This window comes from Polypterus senegalus, chromosome 1 (assembly GCF_016835505.1).
Source record: "Polypterus senegalus isolate Bchr_013 chromosome 1, ASM1683550v1, whole genome shotgun sequence".
Classification (NCBI taxonomy): Eukaryota; Metazoa; Chordata; class Cladistia; order Polypteriformes; family Polypteridae; genus Polypterus; species Polypterus senegalus.
Genome location: NC_053154.1, coordinates 141,010,113 through 141,033,774, shown reverse-complemented (window position 1 = coordinate 141,033,774; position 23,662 = coordinate 141,010,113). Strand labels below are relative to the sequence as shown.

The 23,662-nt window shown below is 39.2% G+C and overlaps 1 long non-coding RNA gene across 1 annotated transcript in view; it reads right to left on the bottom strand.

Annotated features, from left to right (window-relative positions):
* LOC120532871 overlaps window positions 1-14,226 on the bottom strand; it is a 31,180-nt gene extending 16,954 nt beyond the window's left edge. Inside the window, exon 1 of the long non-coding RNA XR_005634397.1 lies at window positions 13,999-14,226. This is a non-coding gene — a long non-coding RNA (uncharacterized LOC120532871). The remainder of the gene's footprint in view (window positions 1-13,998) is intronic.
* Between the last annotated feature and the right edge of the window lie 9,436 nt (window positions 14,227-23,662).

The following is a 23,662-nucleotide window of genomic DNA, read 5'->3' as shown; positions in this document are numbered from 1 at the left end:
AAGACCATTGATCTGTGCAACAGAGAGTTCAAGCAAAAGTGAATTTTAAAAGGAAGATTTCCAAAATCTCAAAATTAGGGGATTTCCAGCAAGTCACTATCATTGTTTTGATGGCAACTGCATTTAAAAGAGCATTAACCCATCTGGATAACAGGGAGTGAAGAGAAAAGAGGTCAAACAGAAGCAATATCTGAGACACTTGGGGAATATTAGTAAAAAGAATGCAGGGCAAAAATTTGGAAATAGCAGACCAGAAAATATAAACCAATCAGCTCTCTTGGAACATATGTAATAATGTCCCTGGATTTTTCATTACGCAAAGATGACAGTTAGGATCCACAGCCAAACCCATGGCAAAAATCTTACGGGGTTTGATGCCAAACAAGATATGGGCCAAGAAGCTTTCCAACCCTTTGCCAAACAAAGTATATGAAATAATGTGTCCAAATTTCAAGCATGACATTAGTTCAACAGTATGAATAGGGATAACAGTGGAGGAACTAGAAGCAAATATATTAAATTCAATTTGAAGCCAAGGTCATAGATTGCCAGGAGAAATTTGGAATTTTTGTGTTGTTCAACATGGAACCTATCTTGGCACCAATAGGCAAAAAATGCCCCTGGACAAGAAACTTCTCCACTGCAGTGCCCACTCACAAACCCACCCACTCTGTTACTCACCCTTTGAGGAGGTGGAAAGCAATCTGCCATATCTGTAGGCACAAAGAGTCTTTTATTGTGGGAAACTCTTTGATTCAAGCACCCCCCCCCCAATCACAAGTATATGCAATAAGAACTGTATAACACAATAAAGCAACTCTTTGTCTTCTCTCTCTGTCTCTCATTGCCTCTTCCATTTCTCCATGCAAGCTTTGTCCACTCTGGCTCGTCCATTTATGTAATCCCTGGGAGTGAATCCAGCAACATGAAACTGCTGCTCTGAACCACTTCCAGGTGAGGTTAGAGGGACTCCCAAATCCTGCAGCTCCACCTGGCGGCGCCCACAGCACCCAACAAGGTTGTCACCTGGGACTACAATACTTGTATTGTGGGCACCCATGCGGGGATCCAAGCCTGGGCTCACTGCTATCTAGCATCCTGAGGGAGACAAAGCCCTGGGTAAGCTGTTTCCCCCTGTCCTTGCACCTCAAGGGTGTCCTGCCTGAATAAGCATGAGTGCCATCCCTCACACTATCTACAGTATCTCTTTGTTAACATAGTATAAATGGTATTATAATCCCAGTAATTTCACTTTTCTCAGTGCAGTATGAAATTCACTATATAAACTGATTCAAATATGGACTAAAGTATTGCAGCTAAAGATATAATGCGAATATGGAAAATAACTTGCTCAATTTCTCAGATATAAATGTCAGATATTTCTGGATTTCTGCCTCAGTAAAATTGACTATGTGGTGTTTTATTTCTTGTCATCCACTCCATTCTGTGCTGAGTAGCTAACACATATTCTAACACGAGGATGGCCTTAATTTGTTTTGTAAGCTTCACTTTGCTGTACGTTTCATGTTAATAAAATGAAATAAGCATCAGACCCTCTGCACGAATCACGTCATGTTTTGAGGGTTTATATAAATCTGACAGACTTGAGGGGACATTTTTGGGTCACAGTCTTGTGCAGTGAGAATCCAACTTAAAAACAAGACAACTAGAACAGTCAGCTTCTGAAGGGAACAGTGGTAAACATTATGCTTTAACCTTCATCCCACACCCTTTCTCTAGTCCTGCCCTATGGCTATCAAAATACTTGGCACATTTTCATTTGCTCATTTTAAATGGGAAAATGATAAAAATGCTCCTTTGGCAACACACACACAAACTGCATCTTCAGGCTTGGAAGTTTGTTCTTCAGGCCATGGCTCTCTCTTCCTACATCTGTGTGACTTTCAGGCTCTTGAAACCACCCTGTGATTCCCTAGCCAACATCTGTGCTCTGCTTTCATGATACTGAAGCCGGATTCTTAAAGATTCTATTGAGCTCCATATCCAAATTATTTCTGTCAAGGCTGGAGTGGCCCTGGCTTTCTGTGCACACAGTACCAGCTTTCTGATCCACTGGCACCAGCACACATTAGGCAGCACTCTCCTTGAAGTACAAATATGGCAACTTGTGGAAATGCTCATCTTCCCTGACATTTGTATCCGGATAACACTTAAGTCTCTATTTCCATACCCACTGTAAGTACTTGGGAGATGTGGAAGAAAGCTCTTTTCCCACATTCCTCTCTAAATCCTAAATTTAAGTAAAAGTGTTTTGATTTATTCTGCTTGTGACTGAAAGAAGTCATGTTGAAGAAGTGACGCCCTAAATGGTATATTAAAAACTTGACCTGAGGGCAGAATGGTGGCACGATGCCCAACGCTGCTGCTGCACAATTCCATAAGATGATAATTAAATCATGGGTAATGTCTGCATAAGTTTTGCACATTTCTTTGTGTTTTCATGTGAGGTTAACCCATGGCATTCCCCCTAAAAATACTGATTCTCTATGGGAGTTAAAGCTTTCTATAGGAATGGGTGCAGATTCAGTTCTGCAAGTGTCCAGAGAAATCTGTAGGTGTGGATATATATACACACATGGTCTTAACAGGTTTGGAAATATATTGGGTATGCACAGAATTGTGCCCTGTAAAAGATTAGCATGCTGTTTAAGATTGGTTCCTACCCTGAATCTGATAATTCTGGTATAATTTGCCCTTAGAACTCAATTAAACAGATTAGAAAGATAGTTTGCAGTATTAAGTTTTAGGGATAGTTTATATTTAGGTCTCTCTATTATAAAAAGAAATCTTGGGACGAGACATTTTTTAATGCAACAAGATGTGATCTTTTGAAGAGAGACAGAGAGACACTTTCACGTCCCGTGAGACGGTCAAGTCACGTCATACTTACATCCTTTGGAAGCAAATCCTGTAAGACGGTGACTTTTGCAAGTCACGCCCTACTTACAACCATTTTCAAACAAGACCATGGTCATCTAACCTCTCAGTTGTTGGAATGCTTTTGGCAGAAAAACTTCCAGTGCTCTTAGCTCTTAAAAATGATGACACGTCAACGACTATGCGAAGAAGAAAGAGCAGCGTGTTAAAAAGAGACCTAAAAGTGTTGGAGAGAACAGAATGCAAAAAAGAAAGCAAAAAAGAACAAAAATAATCTATGTGCAAATTCTGAAAATAAAAAGGAATAATCAGCCTGTCCCATGAAACCAGACTTTGTGCCAAGAGATTTAACCACGCCTGGGGCCAGAAAAAGACAAAGTAGAACACCATAAAGAATTCAGAAACGTTGGCGTCATACTCATACAGAGCAGGTTAGAGATAATGGAAGTAGGAACATTCAAAAGTCTCAAAAAAATGTTAGTAAAGATCGCATTAGCGCAAACAAATGGAAAATATTACTCTGTGAAATAACGGAACAGCAAAAAGAGATTGAATAGTGATTGAGGATGTCTGGGGAAGAAGAGAGATAAGGCAGTGAGACAAAAGGACAGCTGCTGTACAGGCTTTTAAACATTCTAAGCCATGCACGAGATGCAGATCACACAGCACGACAGCAGCAGTATTTGTTTCCCATTGTATCCCAACTGCATCTCCTTGGGGTGCGTTCAGCCCCCCTTTTCACAATGGCGTGTAGCACTGGAATGGGGGGGGGGTTGGCGAGCATAGCAAGCAGGGAGCAAAGCCCCCAATTTAATATAAAATAAATATCTACTAGCAGAGGCACAGTATAGCCTGACTATATGGCTGACTGTAAAAACAACATCTAAATACATAAAGCTGCATGTCCCTGATTGACTGACTGACAAGTCATTCTTGGTTATCTGCAGGTAACCCAAAGAAAAACTGTTTTCAGCAATGTATAAATCTCAAAATACTAAGGCCCAGAAAAATCCAGCTTCACCAAAAAGTTATTATAAGCATGAAAAAAATTTCGTATTTAATGGTCTGAAAAGGCCATCTTTGTTCTGGCCAATGAAAGATACAGAATAGAACATATAGGAGAATGTCCAACTCCAAATCAACAGCATTATGATTCAAGTGCCTCCTGTATTCTTTTGTTTTTATATTGATTCTATTTTTTATATTATACATGAACAAAAGAATAATCATTCCTTATTCTTCATGGTCTTACTTCTTTAGGGACTAGTTAAAAAAAAACTGCCTCCATTCAGTTTTTTCAACACCTTATTTGCAGTTATTGTGCAGTGTTTGAGATTCAATTATTTATGACTTTTAGTAAGTATGGGACCTATACGTGTTCCCAGTTTTCATATTCATGGAGGTCCATCAATCCAACAATGACACACCCCATCCATTGTTTCTCCCTCTCCTTTGTGTACTATGGTGGGATAGCAACCACATTCCAGAAAGGCAGACCCAGGGGCACAATGGGCAAGGCAATTGCCCCCCAGATGCAGTGGGATGGTTTCAATGGTGATGTCTTCCCATTCTTTTATCCATCTACTTTAATTGATGAGTCTGTTGTTGTTCAAAGTGATGGACTCCTTCAATTATTTTCCATCTCCAAAGCGTGTGGTCCCCAGCAAGTATCTCAAGCTGCATATGTGGAATAGGAGTAGGAGTAGGAGTAGGCCTTTGTTAGAGTGCTTTAAGTAGCCCTTCCAGTGTTTATTCAGTTGGTCTTGATGTCAAGATCCTTCAGCTCATTCACCATATAGGGTTATCCAAGGAAGCCGAGACTTATCCATGAGGATAACATGCCCGGTTGAGCGGAAGACATGGCTGAGCAGCATGGCGTCAATGCCAGTTCATGAGTAGCATTCCTGAATATTAGTGTGTGGAACAATGTCCTCTCAAGTGATGCCCAGGCTCTTCTGGAGGCAGCAGATGGGGAATACTTCTAGTGTGCAGATCTGCTTGCAGTAGGGAGTCCAGGACTCACATCCATAAAGGAGTGTTTATTAACGGCCTTACTTGCCATCCACAGATTTCAGTTATAGAAGACAAAGTTGTGTAGGCAGCTGAATGCAGAGGAGGCTAACTGAAGGCAGTTCACAATCTCCTCAGTCACAGTGGAATCACTAGATATTATGCTTCCAAGGTAAGGGAAGAATTTTTGAGTTCCCCAGTGTCTTGTTGCCAATCTTGATTTCCACTAGAGGATCTGTGTACTGGAAGGCAGTATGAAGGTCAGTGTCTTTAAAATGCTGATTTCCTTGCCCTTCCAGGAATAGGCAGAGTGTAAGGACTCAAGCGTCCCTTGAAGCCTTTCCAGGTGAAGAGTTATGCAGGCAACATTGTCAGTATTCTGGAGCTTATAGATTATTGTTGAGGAGGTTTTCAAGTAGGCTGAAAATCTTTGGAGACTGAGTATATTGCCCTTCATTTAGTACCAGATGTGCACTCCAGTGGGGTCCAATGCCTTGTAGAAGAGAAGAGTGATGGCAACAAGTAAAATGTTGAAAAGCACCAGAGCCACATCACAGCCTTGGTTGACACCAACAGTGATTTTGAAAGAAGAAGATGTTTCTCTGCCAACAAGGGCCTTCACCCTCATTCCATCATGAAAGAGAGGAGCATAGTGAGGAATTTCAGAGGACATCCAAACTTACAGAGTACTTCCCAAAGCATTCTGTAGGATGACGAAGGTAAAGTTGATGTCTTGCTGATGTTCCAGAGTCTTCTCTAGGAGTTGGCGGATGACGAAGATCATGTCAAGTGCACTGCGTTAAGGATGAAAGCCAGCTTGTGACTTCGGAAGTACTCTGTCTGCAATGTGATGATGTAGCCAGAGAAGCTTTCCCACCAACAGCGAGATACCACTGCTGTTGCCACAGTCCAATTGGTCCCCATTCTTCCTGGACATGGTAACAATCTTAGCATGTCTCCATGAGTCTGGAATTTTGCCAAGCTTCCAACATAGAGTGAAGAAATCAGTCAGTCTTAGACAGGACCTCACCCCTAACCTTGCCGCCATGGATGACTCAACCAGGAGTAAATGACTCCTGACGGTATCGCTCAGGGATCATTGATCCAGCAAAACACTCTGCCATGAGTCCCAGTTTCAGCGTGAGTAATTCTGCAGCTGAAAAGGAAGACAATAACTTTGGTGGGGAAATATCACTTTTTTTAATGAGAAAAGCAGGAATATCCTTTGGTACGGTAGGCCACAAAAATGGCGTGAACAAGCCCAAGGCTTGCTAAATTTATAAGAAAGATAAAGTTCCCTCAAAGTGAAAGTAGAAAAAGACTTAAAAATTAAATTGATTATCTAACAAGAAAAGTAATTAGTTGAAAAAATAATGTAACTCTTCCTACCCTTTTCCTAACCTGCTTAAATATAATGATGCCTGTCCTGACGGTCTTGGGTGCAAATCATGAAGCAACCTAGTCAATTGAAGGACTCACACACTAACACAGAGTTAATCTGGAATCGTCTAATCACCTAACTGAACTTCTTTAGGATGTGGAGTAAAATTGGATTGTCTGGAGAGAACCCACACAAACACAAGAAAACATGTAAACACCATACATTGACCAAGCCAGAAATTCAAACTGTGCAGCTCTTAGTGGTAAATTGCAGTACCAACCAGTGTTGACTATAGGTAAGATATTACAACTATAAATACTATCTCTTGTTAATATCTTCTTTATGCAACTCAATATTATATTTTATTCTACATTATGTCATTTTCTGGAAGCATTTTACCGTCTCTAATTATTCCACATTGCTCTTTATTAGTTCCCATGTTTGACATGCTACTGCACAATTAATTTGGTGGGAGTTTAAAAATTATTACTTCAGTCCAAAAGCACATTATCAATATTCTCTAAATTTTTCTGTTCCTATATGTACTATAGCAATAACTATATATGTGAAAAACTAAATGGCTTGCAGAATGCAAAGGTGTATAAAACAAAGAAGCAATTGACATATGTATAGGTTTTTTTTCTTAGGGTCAAAGGAAAAGTAAATATCACATTGAACACACATAGCTGGACTAAAACAAAGGCCCTCTTTTTTGATAGAGTAACTTTAGTTTTTAAAATTAGTTACAGAACCTAACACTGAACTCAAATCAGTTCCAATTATTTTTATATAGTGGATTTCAACTTGTAATCCTGGTGCACTTTAAATATATTCTGAAGAGATGCCCGACTAGGAGAAGGTTAATAAGCACAATGGGATTAAAAAGGCGACAGGGAGAGGACAATTCAGAGTGACAGTGTGGGAAGGCAAAGGACGTAACACATGCAAAAGAGTAGTAGGTCATGTCAGGCACAGTAACCTGCAAGTGAAAAAGAGAGAAAGAGAGTGCAAGTTAGAAAGAGAGCAATGTACCCCCAGGTTATAAAATGGTAGGTAATACAGCAGACACCAGGAGCCCTATTCATTACACTTTGCATGGATTATAGCATGAACATATGCACGTGCCAAAAAAAAAAAAATGCCTGGGATACTCACATTGCTACACAATTTACTCTTAATAAATCACAATCACCCTCTAAACATGAATATATGAACACACCTCGAACACTGCCCTGAAACATTCATATATGGGGCATGCTAATCAACCTCATACATATGCAATCATGATTCTACAGAGTTTCACTGGCTGGAAGAACAGCCTCCCACCTGTCACACTGAGCATTCAAAAGCACCTGGCTGTACTCCTCAACTGAGAGCACAAGATGATTGTAGCACTTCTCCTCTGCACTCTGTGGGGTCCGCGAAAGACGCCAGCATCAGACCGGGTAGCCACTATCACATAGCACAGCCAATGACATAATTTCTATTACAATTAATAGTATAGGCCATATGAAAAATTGAGCGGCAGCCATCACAGAACCACTACGTCGGTCAAAACTACTTTGCCTCAAAATTAATGAATCACTGGTTGACCCAGGCAACTGAGACATGTTTGTCATCACAGACTATTTGCACACAAATGGAAGCAACTGCTCACACTTAACAAAAACAGTTTCAGTCTCGCTAGGTGCCCTTATTGCAGTAAGAGGGCAGTAAAGTTCTCTGAGTATGTTAAGAGAACTTTACACTGCTGCAAATTGGCTTTTTTATTTTGGAAATAACATGTTTTATGTATACGCATCCACACCATACGAAAACTAAAAGTCTTGCTGGTCTGCAAATGGCTTCCAGCACAGCGGTTAGAATGAAGCTCATATTTTTGATTATATATATAACATTATATTCGTAATTTTTGAGGTGTAATATGCTAGTCAAAGTTATTGTCTGCTTTTACATGCATTTTTATTACTCTTTAATTTAATATTGTTTTTTGTATCAGTATACTGCTGCTGGATTATGTGAATTTCCCCTTCAATCAATCAATCAATCAACCAACATTTATTTATATAGCACATATTCATACAAAAAAATGTAGCTCAAAGTGCTTTACAAAATGAATAGAAAAATAGAAGACACAATAAAAGATAAACATAAGTCAACATTAATTAACATAGAATAAGAGTAAGGTCCGATGGCCAGGGTGGACAGAAAAAACAAAAAAAAACTCCAAAGGCTGGAGAAAAAAATAATTGGGATTAATAGAGTATCTAACTATCTATCTATCTAGTCATGTCAACGTGCATTATAATAATGGCACAGCTGTATGAATTAATATGCATGCGAGTCGTCATTTAACTGGTTTGGCTGCATTTCCCTACTTGATCAAGAGTTATGCTTTGAAACGTTCGTAACCAATTTATACAAACATCATAATTTACTGAACATGACTTTGGTGTGGTGATTAGTTTAAAGTTACGGAATGTTTCCGCAAACTTTTTTGATTTTGGCATTTTAGCTACTCAAGGCAGCAGGACAATGAAGTAAACAGAAAGTTGTATTTCTTTGCGCAATTCAATGATTTGTCAGTCAGATTCTGATGTCCAGTCATCAATCCGTTCATCCATACATCCATTTTTTAAACTTGTAACACAACAGGGATCGCGTAATTTCTGCAACGTAGGCACAATTCAGCACAGAATTCCAAGAGGACAGCTCTAGGCCGTTGACTACTTATCACGAAACAATATTATTAATAATATTTAAACGTTAAAACATTTGCTTTTATGTTTGTCTATGTATTATGTCACAAAATAGGCACTTTCTTAGTTTAAGACATTAGAAAATGTACACAGTGCAACATTCGGGTGCAACTTACTCAATCGATTTGAAAGTTGGAACGTTTTCTGTAGTTTATTTGCTTTATCAAAGAGACTTTTTTTAATTTTGCAACAGGGGTTGTGAGACGTGCGATGGACCTTTGTTTGGACTGACACGCCGCCATTTGTACAGAGGCAAAAGCACCGGTCTCGCGAACACAGCCGTTTCAATCGCTTGGATCTGTTTGCCAACAGGACCATCTATCGGGCGTGTAAAAGAGGAAAAGATTGTATACAACGTGATCCACTTAATAACATCTCCCTGAAGCCAAATCTGAAACTGTGAACTAACCTGCAATTGAAACCTTAAAGAGTTTTTCTCAGTTTTAATTCTAGATCCATTTGTTGATCCACCCATCTTCATGACCATCTTATCCTGGGCAAGGGGCAGCTGAACATTATCCCAAAAAGCAATGGGCGCAGACAGAAATAACACCTAAGCATGGCAGCCAGCGCTTTACCCAAATTCAGCCTCGTAGCCCATCGCAAGCTGAACAAACACACACACAATAAGAAACGATTTAGTTTCACCAACTCACCCTGACCGTCATGTGTTTAGACTGCATAAGAAAACCAGATTAAACCCACGGGGAACTACGCAGGTGATACCCGGGAGTCATTACAAGTTGCACTGCTACTATGCGTCACCTTGCACCTAACTCGATTAATTAGCACCAGCCAACCCCGTGGCGTACCATATGCCGCATAATCAGGCTGGTTTTTTAAGCACAGGGAGAAATTTAACATTTGAAAAATCAGTAATGTAATAAATCAGCAAGAAAAGCAACATTGTAACAATGCACAGAACGAACCAACACACAATCGTCCGTGACTGAAAACTGGCAGACCGCCATCGCGCCTTCTCCTGCCAGACGGAGGGATGGGGGTGCACGGCGCTCAGGCGCGGAGGGCGGAACGGGAGGAGAGGAGAAGGATATCTATTCCGCTCCCTCCATCATGCTAGTCTGCTGATTTCTCGTTCAGTATGCACTGCCTGCTCATGTGCCCACCTCCAACTCGTCTCTTGAGTCGTCGTCTTTCCACAGTCCAGATGCACCTGTGACTCACGTAGACTTTTCATTGCTCTGTGCGGTTGTGGTTGCTTTTCTATATATAATCCACCAAGACACCCGACCACGGTAGTAGCGAGGTGGGAGGGGGGTGTGTACAAAGGGTAGGGACGTAACCAGTGGGAGCATATGAGTCGCACTTAGTGGGAATTCCATGGTTTGCAGCCCGAATGGGGTTCAGCGGCTTACCCACGCCGGGTAGACACGCGCTCAATGTCATGCATAACTATTTATTGAATGCTAAACACTTCTGGAAAGACACAGTTGTCTAAAACGGGTTGGTGTGAGAATACAACAGTAAGTGAATGAAAAGATGGAACTCTGGAGAGAACAAAATACAACACAATAGTGAACCCGCGGCATAACAAACGCCGCATAATTATTTATTGATGGTTGAACACTTCTGGAAAGACACAGTTGTCTAAAAAGGGAGGATTTAAGGATACAACAGAAAGTGAATGAAAAGATGGAACTCTGGAGAGAGCAACATATAATTGTCCGTGAGTGAAGAAGACGCATGTGTGTCGCGGATGCGAATCGCTCTACGTAGTGTGTAAAACAGTTTGCTATGGTGCATGCGGTCGTGCGTCGTAACCGAAAACTTGGTTTTTAAAGACTGCTTACTTCGTTGCGTTTTAACCTCAGTTGCAAAGGATTGTTTTAAGGATCCCATGGGATACCCCTCGCAAACTGTTTTACATGTTGCATATGGCGATTCACCTCCGTGAGAAACATGCCTCTATGAACAGCCAAGGTGGCTCAGAGGTACATGAGGCCTCTACGACAGACGAATATAAATGACGCCGGTTTTTCTGTGTCGTCGCGTCCGAGTTGGTAGGCGTGGCTCTGCGAGTTGTCGTCGTATCCAATGGTCTTGGGGTTGGTGGGCGTGGCTCATTCCTGCGTGCGCCATAGGTGTCTTACTTGTCGGCGGCTTAGTGAATCCACGCCCCTTCCGGCGTGCTTTCCATGGGTGTCTTGCCTTAGTGAATTATATATTGTGAGCTGGAGGGCTGATCGCACCCCAAATAGAGACAGACACCCCTGGGAAAACCACAAACCCTGAAACACTGACTACCCTCACATTGCACCTTATCCTTGCACTATAACGTGTAATACAAGTCTCGCGCGGTACTCCACCGACTTATAAGCCTTGCGCAGCGCCTGTCAGTTTTGGAATTGATTGTTTGCTTTTATCTCTCTCTCTGCTCCTAGCGGAACTGTCATCTCTGACTTGTCATGGAGCACGTTTAAGCTCATGTGTTTGCAGTGTTTGAATAAAAATCCTTCTTGTTTCTACGGCCTCCTTTGTCTCTGTGCAAATCTGTGACCCAAGCATGACAAGTGGTACCAGGAGTGGGGTTTTCACACCCCCGGAATTACGCTCTTGGTAACAAGAGTCATTAGCTGAGCAAGCCTGTTTAAATGCATATTCTAATGAGGTATCAGTATACTGCAAACGCACAAAATCTGATTGTTCATTAACGCTCGGTTTGTGTTCGGAGGAGTTTGCAATCTGGGAAGATGTAGAAGGACCAGCCCATTCTGGAAGATTGTCGGGGGTGACCTCCTCCGTCTCGCTGGAGAGATCGGGTTCAATATCTAAGTTGGGCTCTAGATTTTCCCCGGCCGCTACCAGTTCTTCGTCTTGGTTTTCTTCTTCTTTCCCCGCCCCACTTGTGGAACACCAACAACGAGAACAGGAAACTCAGAAGCGTCTTTACGATAGGCGCAGTAAGCTCCGTGAGTTCAAACCTGGCGATCGTATTTTGGTACTGGTTTCCCTCGGATCCATTATTGAGGAGCGTATGAGTCCGGTAAATTACAAGGTTAGAATACCAGGCCGGCGCAAACCATTCCAGATTTTACACATTAACCTCTTGAAGGAATGGCACGACCGACAAGAGGTTAACACTTCCTTGGCTGCTGTTTCTCAGACCGATGTTACCATTGGTAACGATCTTACTGACACGCAAAAGACAGAACTGTTATCTTTGATAGAACGGAACACTGATGTCTTTTCAGATTTACCAGGCAAGACTAACGTTACAAAACATAAAATTACCACTCAACCTGATGTTCGTGTACAGATGCGGCCGTTCCGGATACCGGAAGCGCGGCGAAATATTGTGCGCAAAGAGGTAAAAAAGATGCTGACACTGGGTGTAATTCCTGAAAGTAGAAATGACTGGTGCAGCCCAGTCGTATTAGTCCCAAAGCAAGACGGTTCGGTTCTGTATCGATTTCAGACGCTTGAATAAGGTCTCTAAATTCGATGCTTATCCCATGCCCCGTGTCGATGAACTGTTGGAAAAACTGGGTCAGGCGAACTATATCTCCACGCTAGATCTCACGAAAGGCTATTGGCAGGTGCCTTTAGAGGCTAGCAGTTGTGAGAAAACGGCATTTGCGACTCCTGACGGACTCTATGAATTTACAAGACTCCCGTTTGGTCTTCACGGGGCACCTCTAACTTTTCAGCGTATGATGGATCAGATCCTGTGTCCTCATTCTGAATATTCCAGGGCATACCTTGACGATGTCGTGATTTTTAGCAATGATTGGAAAATACACTTAGAGCGGCTTCAAGCCGTTCTTGAAAGCTTGAGACAGGCTGGCCTTACTGCTAACCCTAAGAAATGTAAACTGGGCATGTCCGAGACTCATTACTTAGGCTATTCTATGGGCAAGGGTTTACTTAGGCCACAGTTAAGGAAAATAGAAGAAATGCTTGTTTACCCGAGACCTGAGACACAGAAACAAGTACGCGCTTTTCTGGGGCTTGCTGGTTACTACAGAAGATTCATTCCAAATTTTGCACATAGAGCTGCTGCTCTTACAGAACTTACTAGAGGCAGAAAAAACCGACCTATCTTGTGGACAGAAAATTGTGAACGTTCTTTCAGCGATTTAAAAAAAGCATTGTCTTCTTACCCGGTTCTAAGGAACCCGGATTTCACAAAAGATTTTATCTTGCAAACAGACGCTAGTGCATTTGGTGTGGGCGCAGTCCTGTCACAAATTTTTGATGGAGAAGAACATCCAATCACATATTTGAGTAGGAAATTACTTCCTAGGGAACGTAATTATTCTACAATTGAGAAAGAATGCTTGGCAATTAGGTGGGCTGTGGAAGCGCTTCGCTATTACTTGTGGGGATGAAACTTCACTTTGGTAACTGATCATGCTCCACTTCAGTGGTTGTACCGACAGAAAGATACAAACTCTCGTCTAATGAGATGGTTTCTGGGTTTACAACCTTACAGTTTCACAGTAAAGCACCGACCAGGTTCTGAACACGTCAACGCAGATGTATTATCACGACTAAATGAACCTGGTACAGAGAGTCGCTTGATTCACAGGAATGTGAATAAAGCTGAGGGGGAGGGTGTGAGCTGGAGGGTTGATCGCACCCCAAATAGAGACAAACGCCCCTGGGAAAACCACAAACCACATTGCTCCTTATCCTTGCACTATAACGCGTAATACAAGCCTCGCGCGGTACTCTGCCGACTTATAAGCCTTGCACAGCGCCTGTCAGTTTTGGAATTGATTGTTTGCTTTTATCTCTCTCTGCTCCTAGCGGAACTGTCATCTCTGACTTGTCATGGAGCACGTTTAAGCTCATGTGTTTGCAGTGTTTGAATAAAAATCCTTCTTCTTTCTACGACCTCATGTGTCTCTGTGCAAATCTGTGACCCAAGCGTGACAATATATAGATAGTTACATTAACGGTGCTCTTAAAACGAGCAAAATACTGTACCCTTTATCTTAGACTTTTCAGTAACATTATCCTTCCACAAGAGTATTGCTGGTCACTCCTTAGATACCGCCAACTGCCAGTAACACCTCAAGTTCACATTCACTAAGTTTCGTTTCCTCCGTTCTGACATATTTCGAAAGTAAAGACGTCTCTCAGGAACATGGCCAAACTTATATGGTGATTAGCTGATGAATATTCAAAATAGGAGTTTTTCAGGCTATACATCAGGGGTGTACAACCCAGATCTTGCAGCAGTGGCCGCAAGCTTTCATTCTAACTCTTTTCTTGATTAGTGACCAGTTTCTGCTGCTAAACAACTGATTTTGCCTTACTTGTAATTGACTTACTATTTAATTCACAGACCCTTTGTTTTATGTTTCTTAATAAGCAGTCAAACAATAATGAGACACAAAGTGAGCCAACACATGAACAGATCACCTGTGTCCATCCTACAATAATTGAAAATAAAGAAAGATTAGGGTCCTCAAAACGTTTTGATGGTGAGCTTGGAAAAAAGAAAGTCAACTCATTTGGAAACACCCACTGTGCCCAAATGAGAGCAGAAACAAGCCATTGGATTAAATAACGAGTTTAATTAACAACAACAATTTTAAGTGCCATTTGTTAGTTATTTAGGTTATGTTAAATTGATAGACGTATTTTCTTAGTTATGTTAAAATGTTTGCCTATATAATAACCCATAATCTATGGGCAGTACTATTATAACCCCTAGAAGCTGATTTGGAATTAAATATTATAATTATTTCTTGTCCCTCTGACTACAGAGTAGTCCCAGTTTATGATCTGCCTTGCAGTTGGTAATGCATGGAGGGCAAAACAGTTTCAAACCGTGTCCTACTGAATGTGCCGAGCCATATATGTAGAACAGGCTGAATATTTTAAGTAAAGCATATGAACGTTTGCCTTAGAGAAATAACACAACCTTTAAGTATAGAAAGCAACTGAAGTTTAACAAGAAAAAGCAGAGTTTGTAGAAAAAACCTTTTTTTTCCTTTTTGCCTTTCATTCTGCATATGTAATAACTTTTTTCTCTATTTTTGTGTGAACTGCTTTGCTTTGAATTTTCACTAAACCCTTTTAAAGTTAACTTTATCGCACTGAGCAGTTTCTTTTGTACGTGTTTGACTCATGCTGATCCTGCCTTACCAACTCAATAGAAGCTTGATTTTGAGATCTTGGAAAAAGCTCAGCTATGAGAATTGTTGGATTCTGGTTGGAGTTAGCTGGTCATCTGTTGGCTCACTTCACAATTCATTTTTGTTTGGCTGCCATTTTTAATTAAAAAAAATCAATTCAGAGGGTGAACTTTTTAGAAACACTGCCATTAAAATGAAGGGAAAAGAAGTCAATTAACAGCAGAAATGAGTCCCTGATGAAGGAAGTGGCAGGAAGGAAAACCAGAAACCACTGCAGACACCCCTGCCATACGTGATCACTAGCGTGGGATGACAGGTATTAGCTAAAAGCACGTGCACAAGGGCATACTGTAGTTGTAAACTCATTTGAGATTTATGAACAATTTGACTTGGGGCCTGGAGTATGTTTTGTAAATTCACTTTTCTATGCGTTCTTTTTTTGCCTTTCTGGCATAAACTAAATTTTAATATGGAATTTAAAATTTCCAAAATGAAAGACAAATTTCCAAAAGTAGAAAGGAGAAAAAACTTTAAAAAGTGTTGCAATGAATGTTAACATAGATAAAAGATATGGGTATCCACCCTGAAACTAACATTATAAAAACTTAAAAAAAAAATTATAAAAAAATGAAAAAATGACCCATCCTATATTTGTTCTGGGAGAATCTGATCACAACATTTGTATTGCAGACCATAGACACCACAGAGTCTAGCTTGTAATTTACAGCTGTGCTCAATTTCTCATTGTAATAATAATAATAATAATAATAATAATACATTGTATTTATATAGCACCTTTCCATTGTGACATGCTTTCTTTGTTAAGTGCAGGGTGCTTCTGGCGTTCCAGTTGGCTAATGGCTCCAGCTATTTGCCATCCAAAGTGTTTGATGCTTCCAGGATTCCCAGTACCAGATCACAAACACAGACCTCAGGGATTGGGTTCTGGTGTTTACACTATTACCTGCAACATTGGAAAAAATTTAATTTCAAATGTGTAAGAGACACAGACATTACACCAGGTTCATGCAAAGTGTTTTGGTTGACATGAATAACATTTTCCCCCCATGTGTATGAATGTGAAAATCTGTGGCTCAGATCCCATGCTATAAATTGACAGGTGGGCACAAAAGAAAGTAAAAGCTGTCACCCTTCAAAGCAATATTAGAGAGCTCAATTTCTGAATCTTTTAACAAAACCAAGACTGCCTGACTGAAATGTTGTAGAACTTATTAGTAGTCAGCAAACTGCATGCTGAAAAAGTCTTCACCTGCTGGATTAAAAAATACACAGTTGCTTTCAAATCATAATTTTGGAGATCATTCGTTTAAAAGAAGACATTATAAAATGGGGTGAGAAAATTGGCAGCTTTACAGATTCCTAAATCCAGAATAACACAAAATAGACTAAAATGATCCATACAAATACCTTCACTAGCATAAAACAGTATAACAAGGAGAGTAACACAAATTATGAGGCAAACAAACTAAAGTGAATCCCATTGTCCCACTGTGTCTTCCAACACAGATATATAGTCCTGTTTGTCCAGTAGGTTCCCTCATCCACTCTTCTACCTAAAAGCACCTTAAAGTACCACAAACTACATCCACCCTTTCCTCACATCTCTCTCTTCTCTCTTTCTCTCTGATTTAGCCTCTTTATTACCCCTAAGAATCTTGCTCTTGCCCCTACACTCTATTCTTGAATCTAGGCAGAGTAACTCTTCAGGCATGGCCTTGCTATAAGGTTCTTCCTGCCAGTGTATCCCAGAATTACATGTGTCTGGGGTGGTTGAGCTTTACATTTCATTGGCCCACGTCTGTGGAAACAACTCCTCCAGTTTGTCTTGGCATCTTCATTGCTGGGAGTTTTTAAGGTGAAACTTGAAGACCCATCTTTTTCAATGCAGTTTTAGTAATTTATTCTATTTATGAATCTTCTCATATGTCCTTTACTTTAGAGTATTTGTCTTGTATTTGTTTCTTTTCATATGACTTTTCACTATGTAAAGCACCCAGAAATGTCATTATTTAATATTTAATTTATTTAATTTATTGTGTGGTATATAAATAAAATTTCTTTTCATTATTATTAACTTGGATATTATTCTACATGCAGTACAATCACATTATGTGGAGTAAAAATAAAAGGAATATTGAGGAAAGAAAAAACACAGGCGATTAAAGAAGTTAAAACCGAGATAGAGACAATTAACAAAATAAATAGGCAGTAAAGAAGAGAGACGAAATAATAAATGTCCATATTAAGAAAAAAAATGCATTTCAGAGTACCAGACTAATGGTAGACTTGCAAAAAAGTGAAGTATATATACTTATATTTTCCACTCTAAAATTTGCCAGAAAGATTACTAAAGCAATAAAAAATGTTAGAGTTCAGGAAAGCAAAAGAACATATGAATATTAATTTTAGTTGAAGGATATAAAGAAACATCATCACTAGTGAGGAAGAATTTAATCACAAAATTAGACATGACTAGTTTATACTGTACATAAAAGAGCAAATGTATATACAGCAAAACAGCAGATTCTGAACCATGAAAATTAAAATGAAAAAGTACCCTTATAGGAAGAAGAGCATTCATAATAAAAGATCCACCTTAATAATAGGATACATGTATGCGTGTCTGTCTGTGTGTCCATCCAGTTTCTATGTCTCTGTCATTCCAATAGATGGCACATCACAAACTGTAACACTGCTTTTATGAACCCATACCAAATAGCAAATAACGTTAATGCCAAGGTCTACATTGATTACTTAGATTTCAACCCATCCTAAACATGTAGTACAGCTAGTTAGAAATAAAAGAAAAGTAGAACTTTTCAGAGTGAACAGTGTTTAACAGAGAATTTATATGAGGAAAAAAATAAAATTCTTTATGCTTCTAATCTGTGGAAAATGTGTTTTCCAGCATCATTTTTCACTGTTATATCATATATCATATCATTTTAATGTTTGGTTACTGAAAAGTTTTTTTTTTCATTGCTTCCTTAGGGTCTTAAGTGTTCATGGTAGGGTCTGTTGCTATTTATTCATGTGCATGTGCTTTAACTCTTTTAAAGGCTATATTTTCCTGTTTTGATCATGAGATTAAGTTAAAAAGAGAACAAACATTAATCTCTTTCAAACTTTGATCTTATTAAAATGTTTTAGTTTGACCTGCCCTGATATTTGATATGGTTTGGCTTTAGTTCATTTGATCTTTTTTCAGTCTAGTTTTAGTAATCTATGTTATCTAAATAAACACTATAAGATTTGTCAATTTTTCCATGATTGAAAATTAAAAATGGGCATTGCAAATAAAGGGATAAAACAAGTAATTTCACATGAACAGCAAGAATGAAATGAGTCAAGAATAGTTTAAGAAGCAGAAGAAAAGGTAAGATGTTCAGAAAGTCTGGACAAAGCAGTCAAAGAAGAAGAATGTTTTACAGTTTTCTGAAATCTTTAGTCAGGCCACCTCAAATTATGCACCAATATTTAATTTTAGAAGTAAATAGCAAAATAAAAAATCATAAATCCATCCATCCATTTTCCAACCCGCTGAATCCAAACACAGGGTCACGGGGGTCTGCTGGAGCCAATCCCAGCCAACACAGGGCACAAGGCAGGAACCAATCCTGGGCAGGGTGCCAACCCACCGCAGAAAAAATCATAAATTATATCAATATTTAGAATCCCAAAAAGTAAAGAACATAATAATTACATTTGCATATTTGTAAGACCAATTTCATTGGCATAATATTATAATTGAAATGCTTTTAAATACTGTACATCTTTTAAAAATGGCAGGAGTTAACAAACAAATGACATCTTGTACTAAACATGTATGCCATCAAATGTATAATAGTGATGATGTTGCCATGTGTGATAAAAAAAAACACAAAAAGGAAATGTGCATTGGAGATGTAAACAAAGCATTTGTGAAAACAATGAACACACAACTTTTGGCCTTGTCCTATCAGTGGGGATGGTGGGTGTGGTTTGATGGTAGGAGTGGCTTGGGGTTAGAGCTAGTGGTTGTACCCCATAGTTGAATCATATCTCTTAACAAACTTGAATCAGTGATCATATTTAATCTAAACGCAATCATTTTCTCACTACTTTATGGTGAAGTTTTGAAATAATACTATATTATAATACTACAAAGCTATAGTTTCAACCTAGAGAGAGAGAATGATGTAATACAATGGGAGCTATTGACAGAGAAACAGTGCTGTGCAGTTTGTGATAGCGTATGATGGTTAACTTCATTGCGTTTCAACCAGCAAATCTTACTTTGATTCTTGCCTGCTGTATTGAATTGTTTCTTTAGTTTCCCTCACTGTTTTTGTAATGGCCTTAACTCTCCCTGTTTTGGGCAATAATGTCTCAAGAATTATTTATTGAGAATTATTGCTTTTAAGACCAGAAGCAAAAACAAGACTACTCTATATAAAGGCTATTTTTAATACTAAAAATTCTTATGTACTAAATGAAACACGTTTAAGGGTAATAATATTTGGTAATATGAAATGTCACACACGTGCGATTAGGAGACAGCTAAAGAGCTTGAGTAAGTGTGTGCAATGCTACATCAGACCAGGGGGTGGAAGAGTGGGCTGACTGTCTCTCTCAGTTCTTTCCCAGGCTCTGGCATAGTTGACATCATTTCCTTCACCAGTCCTTAAAACTGTCATCTTACCTCCAAGTATTCAGTTCTGTTTCGGACTCAGTCTTTTAAACAACACAATCGATTTTCAACTTTTTGCAGCCAGGATCATAATGTACGGGTGGCTGCCCCAAACCTTTCTGACTGTCTGGAGTCTTTTTGTGACAGTAATTAACTTTTAACATTCTGGGTTTTAACATACTTATCTGGTCAATGCTAGGTAACCCACTAGTAGTATTACAATGGCACTACTACTACTACTAGTGATACTACAACATATTGCAGGATATTTATTTTTAATGGTCCTAAAAAACTATATATAATTGCCACCACAAGACCAGCTAAGACTTACAGCTTAGATTGCCTACCAGCACAACAACCTGAATTAAGCTAGTTTTAAAAAAACAATTTATTTACTAGATTATAAAAATGACATGTAAATATAAGAAATAGTTCAAAATAAACAAAAAATTATAACATCAGATATTATAATTTTAGTTTTAAAGAAAACAAAATACAAAACAAATCAGTATACTTGCACTATTAAAAACTGTTTGGCAATTCCAAAGTGGAAAATAACAGCACATCTGTTGTTAAGGACTGCAGAGGCTGCTGTTTGCTCATGTGGAAGCAAAAGTGTAATGTGTCAGTGGTGTATAACAAAGCTTGTTTTCCACTGAAATGATTACAGTCCGTACTCAACACTGCTTGCAAGTGCTTCAAGCCTGATCATGCAATAAAGGAACTGACAAATATGCTGTATTTTTTTCTTTTATACTTTTATTTGTTATAGCTCATTAGTTTTCTGATCTGTTTGCAGTAAGCTTTTGCTATTTGCTCTGGCTAAAGCTTCAACCTCTAAAAGTAAATATTATTATTGCTGAAAGTATTATTATTATTATTATTATTATTATTATTATTATTATTATTATTATTATTATTATTAAGGGAGGCTGCTAGTAGGGTTCTTGGTGTAACATCTGGATAGAGGACTGAGGACAAAGAAACCTAATGGTGTAATGGGGAAGTGCAGGAGAGTATACAGAGGAAGAGGTTGGCGAAGAGGAAGTTGGATAGTCAGAGAGATGAAAAAATTAGACAAGAGTACAAAGAGATAAGACATAAGGTAAAGAGAGAGTTGGTGAAGGCTAAAGATAACAACAACATTTATTTATATAGCACATTTTCATACAAACAGTAGCTCAAAGTGCTTTACATAATAAAGAATAAAAAAAATAAAAGACACGATAAGAAAACAAAATAAATCAACATTAATTAACATCGAATAAGAGTAAGGTTCAATGGCCAGGGGGGACAGAAAAAACAAAAAAACTCCAGACGGCTGGAGAAAAAATAAAATCTGTAGGATAGATAAGATAAGGTGAAAGATGAGTTGTATGAGCGGTTGGACACTAAAAAAGGAGGAAAGGATGTGTACTGATTGGCTACACAGAAGGACTGAGCTGGAAAAGATGAGCAGCAGGTTAGGGTGATAAAGGATAATGATGGAAACATACTCACAAGCGAGGAGAGTGCGTTGAGCAGATGGAAAGAGTATTTTCAGAGGTTGATGAATGAATAGGTTAGGTGATGTGGAGATAGTGAACCAGGAAGTGCAACAGATTAGCAAAGAGGAAGTAAGGACAGCTATGACGAGGATGAAGAATGGGAAGGCTGTTGGTCCCAATGACATACCTGTGGAAGCATGCAGGTGTTTAGGAGAGATAACAGTGGAGTTTTTAACTAGATTTTTTTAATACAATCTAGTAAAGTGAGTGGATGCCCGAGGAGTGGAGGAGAAGTGCACTGGTATTGATTTTTAAGAATAAGGGTGATGTGAAGGACTGTAGTAACTACAGGGGGTTAAAATTGATCACCTATAACATAAAATTATGGGAAAGAGTAGTGGAAGCTAGGTTAAGAAGGGAGGTGATGATTAGTGAGCAGCAGTATGATTTCATTGCAGGAAACAGCACTACAGATGTGATGTTTGCTCTGAGGATGTTGGTGGAGATCTAAAGAGAAGGCCAACGGGAGTTGCAGTGTGTCTTTGTGGACCTATAGAACACATATGACAAGGTACATAGAGAGTAGTTGTGGTAATTTATGAGGAAGTCGGGAGTGGCAAGGAAATATGTGAGAGTGGTATAGGATAGGTACGAGAGAAGTGACACAATGGTGAGGTCTATGTAAGAAGTGACGGATGAATTTAAGGTTGAGGTGGGATTAAATCTGGGATTGGCTCTGAGCCTTCTCTAGTGATGAATAGGCTGACAGAGGAGATTAGACAGGAGTCCCTGTGGACTATGATGTTTGTGTATGACATTGTGCTCTGTAGCAAGAGTAGAGAGTAGGTTGAAGAGACCTGGGAGAGGTGGAGATATGCTCTAGAGAGGAGAGGAATGAAGTCAGTAGGAACAAGAGGGAGGTCAGTGGAATGGTGAGGATGTAAAGAGTAGAGCTGCCGAAGGTGGATGAGTTTAAACACTTGGGATCAACAGTACAAAGTAATGGGAATTGTGGAAGAGAGGTGAAAAAGAGAGTGCAGAATGGGTGGAATTGGTGGAGAAGAGTGTCAGGAGTAATTTGTGACAGACAGGTATCAGCAAGAATGAATGGGAAGGTCTACAAGACGGTAGTGAGACCAGCTATGTTTTATGGGTTGGAGACAATTGCCCTAATGAAAAGACAGGAGACAGAGCTGTAGGTGGCAAAGTTAAAGATGTTAGGATTTGCAGTCGGTGTGATTTGGATGGACAGGATTAGGAACGAGTACACTAGAGGGTAAGCTCAGGTTGGATGGTTTGGAGACAAAGCTAGAGAGGCAAGACTGCATTGGTTTGGACATGTGCAGAGGAGAGATGCTGGTTATATTGGGAGAAGGATGCTAGGGATGGAGCTCTCAGACATGAGGAAAAGAGGAAGTCCTAAGAGGAGAATTATGGATTTGGTGACAGAGGACATGCAGGCGGTGGGTGTGACAGAGCAAGTGGCAGAGGACAGAAAGATACGGACAAAGATGATCTGCTGTGGCGACCCCTAATGGGAGCAGCGGAAAGAAAAAGAAGAAGAATTAAAGGAAACAAAAGTAAAAGTTCACTGAACATATATAATATCATATGAAACCTTTGCAAATAAAGGAGTTCTATTAAGTCAAGGTCTCACTTCTTTTCCTGTACCCTTCAGAACAATTGAGAATGCTTCCTTACAAAATTGTAACCTAATTCAATTTCTGGCTCTCATACATTTAGTCTATTTAGTTTGCACGTTTTTCCTGCCTTCATGTTATTTTTGCATTTTATCTAACACATGCTAAAATCTAAATGAAAAGTTAGTGAACCTAAATTTGTATAAGTGCGTATGTGAGTGTACATTACAATGGACTAGTATTGTATTTTTGATTGGGTTGGACCCTTTGTGCATAGCTTTTTGGGGCCTAGAAGAGGTAGGTTAAAAATGAGTAGTAAACAAAAACATATAGATATTCTTCTACTACCTAGTATAATTCTGTATGCATCAAATCAAATATAAGTCATAAGATATAAAATAAAATAAGGGAGGAGTGATATTTTAAACTTTATATTATTGCTTTTCTTTTTTCATTTTCATTTGGTGCTGTCATTTTTTTCCTTATTGTTTTGAGTGTCTATTTTTTTTTCCCTTTACTTATATATTACCTCTCCTAACTTATTAAACTAGGACCTTGACCTTCAATGCTAATCTTTATCATTTTAAAAGTGCTGGGATCATCCACAGTTCCTGTCCACCACATTTGGGAATTAACCCTCTTTGATGAAATACGTAATTGCTTAAATCACATTGAAACATCAATATTAGG